Genomic DNA, 17,824 nt, shown 5'->3' with positions numbered 1-17,824 from the left:
GTTGATTCTGTGGATGTTTACCATTTGGTTGATACTCTTGATAGTTGTGTGGCTTGTTTGTGAGCACTGTTGACCTGTTATTGCTGTATTGTTGATTTAATGAGAATTTGTTATTTGATGATGCCTGTCTACTTGTTTGTCTAATTATGTCGTGTACATCTTATTAAGTTGAGTTGGCCTATGATGCCTACCAGTACATAGTGGTTTGTACTGATACTACCCTGTACTCTTCTTTTGTTGAGAGAAAAAAGTTTTCCAGAGGCTCAGACACGACCTCACCTCTAGAGTTGATAGAAGATCTTGATTCGAAGGGTGAGCACTCCATCTTCAGGCTGCCACGGGTCATCTTATTTGTTATTGTCCATTTTTCAGGCAATTAAACATTTCTTATTTACTTTATTTGGAGATTTCTTTGAGTATAATTTGTTAGTAGTTCTTGTATGATGACTTTTGGGTCTTGGGGATTTTAGTAAGTATTTTATTTGACTTTCGCATTAATAATGATTAGTCCTGAATTATTAGTATTATGTTAACTTTATGATATCATCATCTTAATATTGACTAAGTGCTTGGGTAAAGGTTCGGTTAGATGGTTCTCCCACAGAAAGGTTAGTATGGGTGCCACTCATGGCCTTTTGGGTCATGATAAAGTTGGTATCAAAGCCGTAGGTTCGTCGATCTTATCGTACAAGAATATGTCTAGTAGAGTCTTGCGAAACGGTACGGAGACATCTGTACTTTTCTTTGAGAGGCTACAGGGTAATAGGAAAATTCAAATTCTTCTTTCTTACGTGCTATTACTTGATTTCAATTGGTATCTGACGATTCCAATTGGTATTTGATCTCATTCACTCTTATTCTCGCAGATGGTAAGAACACGAAAAATGGGGCAAGAGGAGGACGTGGCGGAGAAAAGAGAGTAGTACCCACTAGGGGCAGAGCTTAGGCCGCTGGGCCAGCGAGAGAGAGGCCAGTATCTCCTCTCCTATATGAGGATTTTTCCAGGGTTACAGAGGATGGAGCTATACCAGTGTAGGAGGAACGAGTGACGGTTCATGATGGGGTTGCACCAGCTCAGGGAGGTGCATCTCTGATTCAGATGTCTCCCGCTGTGATTCAATAGGTTCTGAGTTTTCTGGGTGGTTTGGCAGGATCAGGGAATATGCCCGCAACACCTACAGTTTAGTATGGAATGGAACATATTACTTCTGTAGCCCCTCTGATGGAAGAACCGGAAGGAGCAGATATTTTTCCAAGATAGGTTGTGGCTCCGGTGATGATCGAAGATGAGCACGAGTTATAATGTAAGTTTACAAAGATGAAGCCCCATGTCTTTCATGGAACTTAGTTGGAGGATTCCTACGAGTTTATTATTGACTTTCATGAGAGGTTGCATAGGATTGAGGTGGTTGAGAGGTATGGTGTAGAACTGGTTACTTTTCAGTTTCAGGGGATGCTAAGATATGGTGGAGAGCCTATGTTGAGTGTAGGGATCCAGTTTTTCCTCTCTTAACTTGGACACAGTTTTACTTAATTTTTCTAGAAAAGTACGTGCCTCGTACTTTGAGAGATAGAAAGAGGGATGAGTTTTCTAATCTTAAGCAGGGGAACATGTCAGTTGCGGTCTATGAGGCCAAATTTCATTCTTTGTCTCGGTATGCATCTCACTTGCTGAAAATAGATGAGCAAAGAATCCGTCTTTTTGTGAAGGGATTGAACACTGGTCTCCAGATTTATGCTCTTCTGATGACATCTTCAGGTAGGTCTTTCCAAGAGATAGTTGATTTTGTCAAGAAGGTGAAGGGTGTAAGGCAAGAGGGTTATGCTAAGGCATAAAAAAAGGCCCGCAAAGAAGGTAATTTCAGTGGTTCTTATTCTAGGGGTCAGATACTCAGGAATACCCTGCCCGCCCCATTCAGTCAGTGATGTCGGTGTCTGTGGGTGGTCCTTCAGGCGCTAGCCAGTCATTTGCATACTCTGATGGTTACCTTGATTCATCTTCGTCAGCTCAGCGGCCTACGTTGGATCGTACATGTTACGAGTGTGGTGGAGTGGGTCACGTTAGGAGGTTTTGTCCTAATGCAAGACAGTTTGGTTAGTCTAGCCAACAGTAGGCTCCTGGAGCTCTCGTTCCGGTAGGTAGGGAAGGTGGTGGTAATCAGCCCCATTGAGGTGGTTCTCAACTTGGAAGGGGTGGCGTACAGACTGGTGGTAGGGTCCATATTTATGCCTTTCTAGGCAGGCCCAAGGCAGAGGCATCAGACGCTGTTATTATAGGTACTATTCTTGTATGTGACCAGATGGCCACCGTATTATTTGATCCTGGCTCTACTTTTTCATACGTGTCTGCTAATTTTGCTGTGGGATTGGACATGGTGTGTGAATTGCTTAACTTTTTAATTTACGTGTCTACTCCTGTTGGTGATTATGTTGTTGTTGATAGAGTTTATCATTCTTGTTCTGTTATGTTTATGGGGTATCAAACTTGGGCAGATTTAGTGATTCTAGACATGGTAGATTTTGATATAATTTTGGGTATAAGTTGGTTGTCCCCGTATCATGCTATATTAGATTGTCATGCTAAGATAGTGACTGTAGCTATATCGGAAATGGATAGACTTGTGTGGGAGGGTGATTATAGTCCTGCTCTAATGAAACTTATTTCCTTTCTGCGTGCAAGGAGGTTAATTGGGAGAGGTTGTTTGGCCTTCCTAGCACATCTTTAGGACACTTCCATAGATGTCCCATCTATTGAATCAGTTCCTGTGGTGTGTGAGTTCTAAGAGGTTTTTCCTGCATATTTTCCTGGTATGCCGCCACACCGGGACATTGAGTTCTGTATTGATCTAGAGCCAGGTACTCATCCTATTTCCATTCCTCCCTATAGGATGGCTCCGACTGAGTTGATGGAGTTAAAGGCTCAGTTGCAGGATTTGTTGAGTAAGGGTTTTATCCGTCCAAGTGCCTTTCCATGGCTCCTGTCTTATTTGTAAAGAAGAAGGATGTTAGTCTTCGTATGTGTATAGATTACAGGCTGTTGAACAAAGTCACGATCCATAACAAGTATCCTTTGCCCCGTATAAATAATTTATTTGACCAGTTGCAGGGTGCATTCTTATTCTCTAAGATTGATTTGAGGTCTGGGTATCATCAGCTCAAGATTCGGCCTTGCGATATTCCCAAGACTGTATTCCAAACTAGGTATGGGCACTATGAGTTTCTTGTGATGTCTTTTGGGTTGACTAATGCCCTAGTTGCTTCTATGAGTTTGATGAATAGGATATTTAAACCCTACTTAGATTCTTTTGTGATTGTCTTTATTGATGATATTCTGGTTTACTCTAAGAGTAAAGAGGAGCATGAGAATAACTTAAGGATTGTTTTGGGTTTGTTAAAAAAGAAAAAACTTTATGCAAAGTTCTCTAAGTGTGAATTCTGGTTGGCTTTTGTATCCTTTTTGGGGTATATGGTTTCGAAGGAAGGGGTTATGGTAGACCCACAGAAGATTAAAGCGGTTAAGAAGTGGGATAAGCTTACTTCAGTGACGGAGGTTCGTAGCTTTATTGGGTTAGCAGGTTATTACCACAAGTTCATGAAGGGGTTTACTTCTATTGCTACTCATATGACGCGGTTGACTCAGAAGGATGTACCTTTTATTTGGTCTGGTGAATGTGAGGAGAGCTTTCAAAAGCTCTAGACCTTGTTGACTACCGCTCCTATTCTTGCCTTGCCAGTAGAGGGTAAGGATTTTATTATTTATTGTGATACCTCACGTTCTGGTTTATGTGTTGTGTTGATGTAGGAAAGGAATGTCATTGCTTATGCTTTGAGGCAATTAAATCTCAATGAGAAGAATTATCCCACTCACGATTTGGAGTTAGCTGTTGTGGTTTTTGCACTTAAGATATAGAGGCATTACTTGTATGGGGCTCGTTGTGAAGTGTTTACTGATCACCGCAGTTTACAGTAAGTGTTCACGTAGAGGTATTTGAATTTAAGACAACGTAGATGGATGGAATTGCTTAAAGATTATGATATCACCATTTTCTACCATTAGAGTAAGTCTAATATGGTCGCTGATGCACTAAGTAGGAAGTCGGCAAGTAGGGGTAGTTTGGCTTATTTGAATACTAGCAGGCAATCGTTGGCTAGAGAGATTCAGACTCTAGCTAACAAGTTTGTTCGAGTTGAGGTGACTGAGAGAGGAGGAATTCTAGCCAGCATTGAGGCAAGGTCCATATTTCTTGATTAAATCAAGGCTAAAAATTTTGAGGATGCTAAGTTGAGCAAAATTCGTGATAAGGTTTTGCAGGGTGAGGCCAAGGAGGCCATTCTTGGTGGTGATGGTGTGTTGCGGATTAAGAGGCGAGTTTGTGTACCTAGTGTTGATGACTCGATTCCTACTATTATAGCCGAGGATCATTGCTCGAAGTGTTCTATACATCCTGGTGCAACCAAGATGTACCGTGATTTTAGGCAGCATTACTGGTGGGGTTGGATGAAGCGTGACATAGTTGATTTTGTTGCTAAATGCCAGAGTTGCCAGTAGATAAAGTATGAGCATCAGAAGCCCGGTGGTGCTCTTCAGAAGATGCCCATTCCTGAGTGGAAATGGGAGAGGATAGCTATGGATTTTGTTGTTGGTCTTCCCAAGACTTTGGGGAAGTATGATTCTATATGGGTTATTGTGGATAGGTTGACGAAGTCTGCACATTTCATTCTATTTCAGGTGACTTATAATGCAAAAAAGTTGGCCAGGATTTATCTTAAGGAGATTGTTCGGTTGTATGGGGTCGCATTTTTTATTATCTCGGATAGGGGTACTCAATTTACCTTTACCTTTTGGAAAAAGTTGCATGAGGAGTTGGGCATAAGGTTGGACCTTAGTACAAATTTTCACCCTCAGACCGATGGGCAGTCTGAGCAAACGATTCAGGTGTTGGATGATATGCTTCGCGTGTGTATGATGGATTTTGGAGGTCATTGGGATCAGTTTCTTTCTTTGGCCGAGTTTGCATATAATAACACTTACCATTCGAGTATCGATATGGCGTAGTTTGAGGCTTTGTATGAGAGAGGTGTAGATCTCTCATTAGGTGGTTTGATGCATTTGAGGTATGACCATGGGGTACTGATTTATTGAAGAACTCTTTAGAGAAGGTCAGATTCATTCAGGAGAAACTTATAGAAGCTCAAAGCAGGCAAAATGAGTATGCAATCGAAAAGTTAGAGATATGCACTTTATGGAGGGTGAACAAGTGTTTCTCAAGGTTTCACCCATGAAGGGTGTCATGCATTTTGGGAAACGAGGTAAGTTCAGTCCTGAATATATTAGACCATTTGAGATTCTTTACCGTGTGGGGCCGGTGGTCTATAGATTAGCATTGCCTTTGAGTTTGTCGGGAGTTCACCCTGTGTTTTATGTATCTATGCTAAAGAAGTTTCATGGTGATGGTAACTACATAATTCTTTTTGATTCGGTCTTGCTAGATGAAAACCTTTCTTATGAAGAAGAACCTGTTGCTATTCTTGATAGAGCTGTCCATAAGTTGAGAACTAAGGAGATTGCGTCTGTGAAGATCTGGTGGAAGAACTGTCCTATTGAGGAAGCCACTTGGGAGACCCAAGAAGACATGCGTAGCAAGTATCCACATCTTTTTGCGAATTCAGGTAATGTCTTATTTTCCTTTCTTGTCTTCTGTTTACCCGCTCGGGGATGAACAGTTGTTTAATTGGTATCTGATGTAACGACCCTCCCGACCGTTTGTGAAATCTTTTTATCTTCTTTATTTTAGCTCTTTCGGTAGTTTATGTACGTGAATTATGACTCACGATATGAGTAATATCAATTCTTGAGGTGTTTGAAAGTAATTAAATCATTAGCTGGATTATTGAGTTTTAATTGAGTTAAGCTTGATAATGGTCAAGTTCGATCAAGATGACCCTGAATTAGTATTTTTGTGATTCCAATAGGTTTGGAACATACTTTTTAGTCAATTTAATTATTTAAATTATTTTCTATGGAATTCTGAACAAATATTGAGGAATTACTAAAATTTTGGGTATTGAATAATTAATTTAGTTAGAAGTAGTGGGTCAAAATTACATCTATTTTCTTCTCATATAATCCACGTTAAAATTAGTAGAAGTCAGTAGGTTTAAATTTGAACTATAAAAGTTAAAAATTTCACTAGAGGAGAAGCAAAGAGAGAAACAAAAAAAAAGGCAGACAAATTGCATCGAGTAAATTGAAGATTTTGGCTTCAGGTAATAATTTTTGACAGTCCTAATCTTGTTTCTTGTTTCACGTGAGAGGGTAAAAGAGGTAGTATTTGTTCTCTTTTGTTGATATCAGTTCTTTGTGGGGTGAAAATCAAAGAAACTATTAAAATAACATAAAACAAAATACAGAAGAAAGAAAAAGAGGAACAAATCAAGTTAGTGACGTGCTGGAAGTTGAATATTAAAGTGGGTGGATTGATTAATGTTGGAAAGAAATTAAGGAATTGAAAAGATTCTCTTATTATAATGTAAAGATTACAAGTGATCATTGTGTACAAATTTTCTAATGGAAAGAATCATTTAAGCAAATCATTGGCCAATAATAATGAGGCAATGATGATAACTAATTTGCAGAATAGTTATTGGTTTGTTGCGCGGCTTAGTTTAAAACTGAGGGTTTTCAACCGCACCCGATATGTGTATAATTCATTAATTTGGTTGTAGGTTTAGGGTTTCTAGAGAAAATAATTTATAAAACAGATGTCATTAGATTCATATTTTTACGAGGATTATATATTGAAACAGATTTCGAACGTTCTAAAACTTTGAGAAAAGGCAAGGCGCTTGCAGACTGACTATATTTGGATTCATTGGTTGAGGTAAGTTATGATTTAATTGGAGTTTAGACTCAACTTAATTGTGTGTATGCTCCTAAATTGGATATTTATGGATTGGTATTCGGAATGCTTGAAATTGTTGATGTTTAGATTGTTGATTCGTATATAAACGTTTATTGAAAATTGACTTGATGGAATTGTCTTATGACTTTACGTGTACTTGTAAACTTAGTACATTGTGTGGTGTGCTGTGAGGTTGTGTATATTGATATTGATAATACTGTTTATATTTATGTTAGATCGGGTACTACGCCGGTACATTTATATTTATGTTGGATCGGGGTACCACGCTGATACATTTATAGTTATGTTGGATTAGGTACCACGCCGGTACGTTTATATTTATGTTGGATCGGGTACCACGCCGGTACGTTTATATTCATGTTGGATCGGGTACCACGCCGGTACGGTACATGAACATAGATTGTTCCCTGCAGGTCATGACTATTTGGGCAAAAATAAGTCCCATAGCATGTGTGTACATACTTGTGTTGATTCTGTGGATGTTTACCGTATGGTTGATACTCTTGATAGTTATGTGGCTTGTTTGTGAGCACTGTTGATCTGTTATTGCTGTATTGTTGATTCAATGAGAATTTTTTATTTGATAATGCCTGTCTACTTGTTTTTCTAATTATGTCGTGTACATCCTATTAAGTTGAGTTGGCCTATGATGCCTACCAGTACATAGTGGTTTGTACCGATACTACCCTGTACTCTTCTTTTGTTGATTGCAGAAAGTTTTTCAAAGGCTTAGGCACGACCTCACCTCTAGAGTTGATAATATATCTTGATCCGAAGGGTGAGCACTCCGTCTTCAGGCTGCCACGGGTCATCTTATTTGTTATTGTCCATCTTTCGGGCATTGAAACATTTCTTATTTACTTTATTTGGAGATTTCTTCGAGCATAATTTTTTAGTAGTTCTTGTACGATTACTTTTGGGTCTTGGAGATTTTTGTAAGTATTTTATTTGACTTTCGCATTAATAATGATTAGTCCTGAATTATTAGTATTATGGTGATTTTATGATATCATAATCTTAATATTGACTAAGTGCGTGGGTAAAGGTTCAGTTAGATGATTCTCCCACAGGAAGATTAGTGTGGGTGCCACTCATGGCCTTTTGGGTCGTGACGTATGGTAAGAGGAAAATATATAGAGAACTAATATTGGTAGGTTTACTTTTTATTCTAGATAAAAAAGGAGTCCTAAATATAAGGTAAGAAAAAAATATTACTCTAATAGATTTGTTTTTTTGGGAGAATTATTGTTGGACTCTAGGAATTGGATTGTTAATCTTCTTTGCTTTGGGTTGTTAATCACGGTATAAGTTAATATTGTTACATATTTTTTATTTTATCATGTCTAAGTTGTTATTTTTAATCTATAAGTTAAATATAGAATGTTAAGAGATTAAAATTATGGCTTAAAAATTAAGCAAGGAAGGATGAAAATAGAGTTTCCGTCTTTCATTAAAATTGTTTGATAAGATACGTGAAGTTTTATTTATCTCAATTTCAATGATATAGAAGTAGAAGAATATAAGACGTAAATTTGATAGTTTTACAGAGGCAAGTACTGCTTGTACTCTTGACCGCTGCAATCATATCAAAAATTTAAAATTTAGTGGATATGCATTGATTAAGCATATCAAAAATGGGTTAATCTTGAGATAATCAATTCAGTTGGCTCAATATTTAAGTGATAAAGGTTTGACCATCATTGAAAGCAGATGTTCGCGCTTATATTGAAGTTAAATTACTATAAGATAAGGATTTTAAGTTTTTCTTCTTTTTTGTTTTCTGAAAAAAATATTGTGCATATTTTATTTAGGTTTATGTTTCTTTGTTTAAGATTCTTTATCATCGTGAAGTGAATGGTTTATGTTTCTTCCTCTCTCTTTTTTTTTTCACTTTTAGTAGATTTTTTTTAGATTTTATATGTACCTTGATTATAAATTATGAATTCTGGTGCTATGAATTATTATTAGATCCCTGATTAATGGGCATGTACTTAATAATCTTTGCAATTTGTTGGTGCTATGATCGTCATCGATTTCAAAGTTGCACGCGCATAGCAATAACTCTGTGTCTTAGCTGCATAAATTGCATTAGGTCATAACTTTTTCATATTTTTCTAAAATCTCTCCAAATAAAAAGAACTTCTCCATACGTCTAGATTGACTGATGTGAAACAAGATTATAGAAGCAAGATAGTAATTAAAGATAGAAAATAAAGAAAGACAGACACAATTAGATTCAAACAATCAAAAGATGTAATGGTGAAACTAACCAAAACACCCCTTAATTGGGAACCAAAAAGCACCTAATCTATTAGAATCCTCAAGAAGGTAGTAACCTTACTTGTAAATTCTTGGACAATTGTTGAAAAATCAACAAGGAGTTTTCAAGCTCTCAAAGGAGGCACAAATATTCAATATTACAAAAACTAGTGGTTCAGCCCTAATACCTAACTATTTATACTAAGGGTTAAAAGAAGTAAAAAAAGACCAATTACCTTTCATTTAAATTACAAGCTAATCTAAATAGTAGACATACTTAGTATATTAAATATCGTCAAGTCATCCATATTGGAACCTTCCAAAGATTTCATCTTCATCCATAAAGCTTGATATGCTTGAAGGTCCTTAGCTTAACTTCTTGTGAAAGGCCTTCTTAAAATAGCGTCACTTTGATGTACATCACTCTTTTCTTCTTCGAAAGAATTTGTCCTCGAATTCGCCAATCCTACATCAAAAAGAGATAAATCACTAACATTAAAAACATTATGAATCAAATACTCACTTGGCAAATCCACTTTGTAAGCATTATCTCCAATCTTCTCAAGCACTTGAAAAGGTCCATCTCCTCTTGGCATAAGCTTGTTCTTCCTTTTGCTTGAAAATCTCTCCTTTCTAAAGTGAACCCATACCCAATCATCGGGTACAAAGTTGACTTTTTTTTGTCCTTTGTTGGCTCTTTTGGTTGCATTATTGTTAGCCTTCTCAATTTGCAATCTTACTTTCTCATGGATGTTCTTCATAGATTTTGCCTTAATTTTTGCATCTACACTCACAATAACATCTTTGGGCAAATGAGTTAAATTCAATGGAGTCAAAGGATTAAAGCCATAAACATACTCAAAAGGGGTTATACCAATAGATCTATGAATAATTCTATTATAGGCAAACTCAATTAATGGCAATTGATCCTCCCAGGAAGTTAACTTTCCTTTAACCATAGCTCTAAGCATGTTACCTAAAGTTCTATTAACCACCTCGGTTTGACCATCCGTTTGAGGATGACAAGAAGTAGAAAATAGCTATTTGGTTCCCAAATTTCCCCACAAACACCTCCAAAAATGACTAAGAAATTTTGAATCTCTATCACTAACAATTGTTTGGAGAACAACATGCAATTTCATCACATTATGAACAAATAAAGTAGCAACATGAGATGCATCATCACTTTTAGGACAAGTAATAAAATGAGCCATTTTTGAAAATCTATCCACAATAACAAAGATGTTATCCTTACCATTCCTGGTCCTCGGGAGCCCAATAACAAAATTCATGAAAAATATCTAGCCAACGATTGATAAGAATAGGCAAAGGGGTATACAAGCCATGGGGTTGGGTACAAGATTTAGCATGCTTACAATCCAAACACCTAACATACGTTCTTTCCACATCTCTTATCATTTTAGGCTAAAAGAAATGTTCACTAAGAATAGCTAAGGTTTTTGATATTCCAAAATGACCCATTAAACCTCTATTGTGTGCCTCTTTCACCAACAACTCTCTCCGTGAAGACATAGGCACACAAATTTTTCCATTTCTAAACAAGTAGCCCTCCTTCAATTCAAATCTAGGAGTTCTAACTTCATTTCCCCCCTTAACAACTTGCACACACCTATTCAAGCTCACTTGAAACTCTCCAAAGACTTTTCCAAAATCACCATCATTAGAATATAACTCCTTCAAACTCTCAAAACCCATCAACCTAGACGCCAAGGTATTCATCAATACATATCTTCTAGATAAAACATCCGCTACAATATTCTCTTTACCTTGATTATAATTAATCACAAATGAAAAAGACTCAATGAACTCTATCCACTTGGCATGCCTCTTATTAAGCTTATTTTGGACCATAATATGCTTCAAAGCCTCATGACTGGTTTTAATCACAAACTCCTTATGCCATAAATAATGTTGCTAATTTGTTAAAGCTCTTAATAAGGCATAGAGTTTCTTGTCATAGGTAGAATATTGCAATGGAGCTCCTCTTAATTTTTCAGTAAAGTAAGCTATGGGTTTCCCTTTTTGCATCAATACCGCACCAATGCCTACTCCACTAGCATCACACTCAATTTCAAATATCTTCTCAAAGTTGGGAAGTTGAAGTAATGAAGTGGAACTAAGTTCTCTATCAAGATTCTAAAGGCTTCCTCTTGTTTTCTACCTCAAATGAAAGACTTATCCTTCTTAATGACCTCGGTTAGAGGAGCGACTAAAGAACTAAAACCCTTCACAAATCTCCTATAAAGACTTGCCAACCCATGAAAGCTTCTAACATCACTAATGGACGTAGGAGTTGGCCAACTGCTAATAGTCTCTACCTTTTCATCATCCACCTCAACTCCTCTTGAACTTACACCAAAGCCAAGAAAAACAACACGGTCCACACAAAAAGAACACTTTTTAAAATTCACATACAACTTTTCATTGCTCATCATATCAAATACCATTCTCAAATGTTGCACATGATCATCCTAACACTTTCTATAAACCAAAATATCATCAAAATAAATCACAACAAAATTATTAATAAACAACTTAAGCACATGGTTTATTAGTCGCATAAAAGTGCTTGGTGCATTGGTTAGCCCAAAAGGCATCACCATCCACTCATATAATCCAAACTTAATTTTAAAAGCGTTTTTCTATTCATCTTCGAATTTTATTCGAATTTGATGGTATCCGCTTCTCAAATCAATTTTAGAGAATAAGGTAGAACCACATAATTAATCTAGAATATCGTCAAGTCTAGGGATGGGATTTCGATATTTTACCGTAATTTTATTAATGGCACGACAATCTACGCATATTTTTCATATCGCATCCTTCTTAGGTACTAGAATTACGGGCACCGTACATGGACTTAAACTTTCTCTCACCAAACCTTTATTCATAAGTTCTTCCACTTGTCTTTGCAATTCTTTGGTCTCTTGAGGATTGCTCCTATAAGCCGCTTTGTTGGATATTTGAGAACCCGAAAAAAATTAATTTTATGCTCTATTCCTTTAGAAAGGAGGCAACCCACTCGGTATTTCTTCCAAAAATAGATCTTCATAATCTTGCAACAAAAAAGAAACAGCACTTGACAAATATAAAGAGGATAGTTCATTGTTAGAAAGCAAAGAATAACCTTTAGGTTTAATAAATATGACTTGAGTAGCATCCTTAATGTTTAGCTCTTTCATGCTTTCTTGATTTTGCAGAATCATGCACATTTTCTCTCTTTTTAATTTTTTTTTCTTGCTCACCTTTTTTTTGTGATAGCTCATTCTCACTTGAGCTCTGAACCTCTCCTTTTTCCTCTCTTGAGTTATCATTTTTCACTCCCTTACTCCTCTCTTTCTTTTCTCTCTCAAGTTTTTCTTTCAACTATTCCATTTTTTTATATTCCTCACTCACTTGAAAATGAGAAAGTGGGTTAAAATGTGCTTTTTACCATCCTTAACAAATGCATATTTATTTGACCTTCCATAATGTTTAGCCCACACATCATATTCCCATAGCCTTTCCAACAATAAATGATAAGCTTGCATTGGTACAACATCATAAAGCACTTCATCATGATAACTTTTAACCTTGAATTTTATCAACACTCTCTTGGTTACCTTGAGTTCACCACATTCATTGAGTCGTTGCAATCTATAAGGTCTTGGATATCTTCTTGTTGGAAGTTTCAATTATTCTATCATAGATACACTAGCAACATTGACACAACTTTCACTATCAATAATAAAGAAACATAATTGCTCTTGCACTCTACACTAATTATGAAACAAGTTCTCTCTTTGATTAAGATCTTCCCTCACTAGAGTACTCATACTTCTCTTCGTAACAAGAACAAGTTTTACATCATCATTAATTTCTTCTCCATCACCTTTTCCCATAAACTCATCACTACTATCATCCTTCATGTGGTCATCTTTAGATTCATCTTCGGTTTGATAACCACCATCATTCAATGCAATGATAGTTCTTCTATTAAGACACTCATTTGCTTTATGACCATATCTTTGACATTTAAAATACTTTATTTTAGATGGAGTTTCAAGTTTAGCTTTGTTACCTTCATCCTTGTAGTCTACCTTTGATTTGCCTTTGTCTAAGTTGGACTTCAATTCTCGCTTTGCACCTTTGAATTTGTCCTAAATGGGAGATGATTTCTAAATTTTCTTATTTTTAGCCCATGAATAAGAAGAAGATTGCACCCTTGACTTGTTTTCTTTTTGATGACCCTCCACCTTGAGTGTCATTTGATAAGACTCTCATAAAGTAGAAATACGATGCAATTTCAATGGTTGCCTTACCTCTTTATTTAAGCCCGAGATAAATCTTGCCATAAGTTTCACCTCTTCATCATTGACATTAGCTCTTCTCATAATACTTTTTCACACTCTTACTTCCTTGTTGAAGATTGTAATACTTCTTGAGTGTATTTTGGTCATAATCTTGACCCACAAACCTTTCTCTCATACGCCTTTTCATGTCATTCCAACTTGTAACAAAGTCTCTATTCACCAGAGCATCTCTTTTAACTTTCTCCCACCATGTAGAAGCAAAATCCTCAAGGTGACTTATAGCATAATTCATATTTTTAACATCACTCACATTGTTGAGATTATATTGCCTTTCAAGTTTCACAAACCAATCAAGATATTCATTCGGGTCACTACTTCCTTTGAAGAATAGAAGGGTAACCCTGATGTTGTTGAATCCTCGATCTTTATCATCATTCCTTCTATTGTATTCTCTACCATCAATCTGATACTACTCTCCATCCCCCCATTTTTTCTCTCCTCCTAACCTCTCTTGTTGAACTTGATCATTGGCTCCATAATCATAGTTATCACCATCAAAAACATCATGCTCTTCAAGGTTATGTTGGACTCTCATTTGAGTTCTATTGGCTTGTGGTGGAAGATTTCTTTGTTAATTCTCCCCCTTTGAAAGTGTTGCTTGATTTCAAACTTTTGGTAAAGTAGCATTAGGAGAGAGGGTATCTTGCACTACCATATGGGATGGAGTTGTATGAAGAGGAGTCTTACTTGATCCCTCATCATGTTGACCAATGGGATTGAAAACCTCAAGTGGTTGCTTTGCTATTTCTTGATGTCTCACCCTTCTATCCACATCTTCCAATTTTTCTTTCATTTCCTTCATTTCTTCCAATAGCTTTTGAAGCAAGATTTCCATTTTGCTAGTGGATTCTTCCTCCAATTGAGTCATTGTACCTATAAAATAAATAAAAAGTTAGTAGAAAGAGTTCCTCACCACTCACTCACATCATGTTTCCCTCTTTTGTTATTCACACTCGTGTATCACTCTAAGACCATCCTCAAATGAATTCACCTCACTCTTGCTTGTTACTACTCTTGAATAACCCAAGGTTGAGAGTCAACACCGTCAAATAATTCATAGGTAGTACCACTTCTTCGAAATAGAGTGGAGTTTATGTAATCAAGAACGGACAATTAAAACTAATGAACAAGGAAACAAATAAGCATATAATGAAATGAAAGAAAAAAAGCACGAAAAAAAATTGACACGAATAAATTAAACGGACACAAACTAGTTTAACAGTAAGTATGAATTAATACTCAACACAAACTAGCTAGAATTAACAAGAAAAGAAGAAACAAGTTTGAAAGATTTGAACTATTTTATAATTCTCAAATCCATCCTCTTCAATACCCAAACAAATGAGCTCAAATTTGAGATATAACTTCCCCACAACTTTATCAACAACTTCTAACCAACAATTTCTTCAACCAAACACCAAATCAACAAAAAGTCATTTTTCATGTTTATTCTTCAACATGACTCTCAATTTTTTTAACTTTTTTTTCAACTAGGAAACAACAACATGTAACTCAAGGAATAATATCAAACAACATTCAATCAAATTTGTTTTGTTTTTTTTTTGAAAATATCAAAACTCCAAGACTTAGGTTTGTGAAAACAAATCTAATCCAGGCTCTTGATACCAATTTGATGTGAAACAAGATTATAGACACAAGATAGTAATTAAAGATAGAAAATAAAGAAAGATAGACACAATTAGATTCAAACAATCAAAAGATGTAATGGTGAAACTAACCAAAATACCCCTTAATTGGGAATCAAAAAGCACCTAATCTATTAGAATCTTCAAGAAGGTAGCAACCTTACTTGCAAATCCTAGGACAATTGTTGAAAAAATCAACAAGGGGTTTTCAAGCTCTCAAAGGAGGCACAAATATTCAATATTTCAAAAACTAGTGGTTCAACCCTAATACCTAACTATTTATACTAAGGGTTAAAAGAAGTAAGGAAAGACCAAATTGCCCTTCATTTAAATTACAAGCTAATTTAAATGGTAGACACACTTAGTATATTAAATATCTTCAAGTCATCCATATTGGAGCCTTCCAAAGATTTCATCTTCATCCATAAATCTTGATATGCTTGAAGGTCCTTAGCTTGACTTCTTGTGAAAGACCTTATTAAAATAGCGTCACTTTGATGTACATCATTGACACGGCAACAAATTTCTTCTTTATTACGAACATAAAATTAATATCCAAATTTTAAGAACCCTCTCAAGTCTCAAGGGTCTCTGGACAAATTGATCCTTTAAGTTTTCAATTGAAAAAATATGTCACAAAGTCTTAAACATAGTTGTCTTTAATTTATAAAGATTTACCGATAATAATTATAGTAATTGACATGAAGGTTGGATGATATCGTTTATGCTTTCTGGAGCCTAGAGATGATAAAGATATGCATCAATTTCATTATATTAGAAGTGAATATATATTGTAAAAGTTAGGAACTATTAGTCGTTCATATTAAGATGATAAGAAAACAACTAAAGTATTAGCTTGTGAAATTTAAGTGAGTTGGAAGTCATAATGTCATGCAATCTTTTTCTGTTCTGCGTTTGAAAAATTATTTACATTTATCTTGCAGATGAAAGCAAATGACATATTTTGTAATTTTATTGGATGATCCGCTTGACTTGTTATTGGTGTTTTTGTATTGATAGGATGATCCTATCTATTGTATAAATACACAACTTAAGATTTCAAGAGATAAAAGAATTGTGATAGTTAAAGTATGACTACCATCGTCTTCACTTCTTCTGGCAGAGAGTCTTTGAAAAGGTGCACTAATTGATTGTGATTCCTAAGCTTTAACGTGGTAATGATTCTATTTTGTCTGATATAAGGTAGAACTTATAGTAAATCTTTACATTATTCTATGAAATTTTTGTACTCATGATTTGTTAGTTTGCTTTCATAGGCACTACCAAAATATTAAAGTACTTTGGAGCTAGAAATTGGAAAAGCAGAAATTGATTATTTCTTAATTCTTGAGTGACTACTAGATGAAAGGGTGTACTAATACACAAATCAAAACAAAAAACATTGTGAAGTGAAACAGAATAAATTATAACTTATTGTAACTAAAAATGTTGTTCTTTTTATTGTTGTTGCTTGCAAGAGAAGTTCACGAGCTTGATTGCGCCAAAATACTTTCAAAGTTTTATCGCAATGCAAATTTTCTTGAGTTTAAATTAATATACGTGCTTTTTGATTGGTCATTTTCTTCTTTTTCATATAATTGAATAGAGTTAATGATTGTTGTTGTTATACGTAGAAAGTTGTAATATAAAGGTAAAATATAACAGTAAAAATCAGTTTCAAAAAATACTTAATTGCTAAAAGAATGTTGTTATAGAGAAATTTTACTGTGTTAATAAATGAATTTTTCATTTATGTGTCTAGAAAATATATCCCTTTAATATATATTATAAAATTAGAAATTAAATATTAATGTCTTCACTAGTTCATTGCTAAATTGCTCGTAGCTAACAAAGGTGAATAGTAATATATAATCAATCACCTATATTCTATTTAAGTGGTAAGATGTAATAATAATTTTATTACGTTCTTAATAATTGAGTTATGATGCTCCTCGTAAGTATGTTCCTTATCTGAATCTATTGAAGGTCACCTTGGCATAGAAAGTATTAAATAAATGCTTTAATTATATCTGAACATTTGAAACAATGAACTACAATAAGGATAATTTTTTTCACTTTTAAACAAGATTTATCTCTTCCATCCATTAATTTTTTTAAGTTTTTGAATAATCAATTGTCATAATTCCTTAACGATAATTTTTTTGAAAAGGCAAACTCAAATATGTAACTAACACTTTTCATCATACAATATTAAAATTTGTCAATTTTCAATATTTTACGACACCCATCGGCACTTAATTAATTCAAGGTTCTAAGAAATATATTATTTCTTTCACTGACTATTTTTTTAAAAAAAAAAAATTTGAGGCATAAACCGGCAAGCATGTTGAGTGTATATTAATAATATTTAAAGGAAAAAAAAATCAACAAATTGAACTTTATAATAATAGGACAAATTCCACTAGTAAATCAGTAATATAAGTTCACGAGCTACTGAAGATAATATACTACTCAGTATCATAGTTCTGAATCCCTTTCTTCACGAGTTAAATAGAAGTTTCATCTACGGTGAACTTGAACAATGCTAAATGAAACTCACATAAGGATATGAACCTAAATCATTGATCTACTATGTAGAAATTATAGTCCCCAACAAGTAAGG

At 35.1% G+C, this 17,824-nt stretch overlaps 1 pseudogene; it reads left to right on the top strand.

Annotated features, from left to right (window-relative positions):
* Nucleotides 1-1,611: 1,611 nt before the first annotated feature.
* Nucleotides 1,612-7,656, top strand: LOC107865086 (annotated as a pseudogene).
* The last annotated feature ends 10,168 nt before the right edge of the window (nt 7,657-17,824 follow it).

This window comes from Capsicum annuum, chromosome 3 (assembly GCF_002878395.1).
Source record: "Capsicum annuum cultivar UCD-10X-F1 chromosome 3, UCD10Xv1.1, whole genome shotgun sequence".
In the NCBI taxonomy this organism is placed as follows: domain Eukaryota; kingdom Viridiplantae; phylum Streptophyta; class Magnoliopsida; order Solanales; family Solanaceae; genus Capsicum; species Capsicum annuum.
The sequence above is the reverse complement of the archived record's forward strand: the minus strand, read 5'-3'. Positions and strand labels throughout refer to the sequence as shown.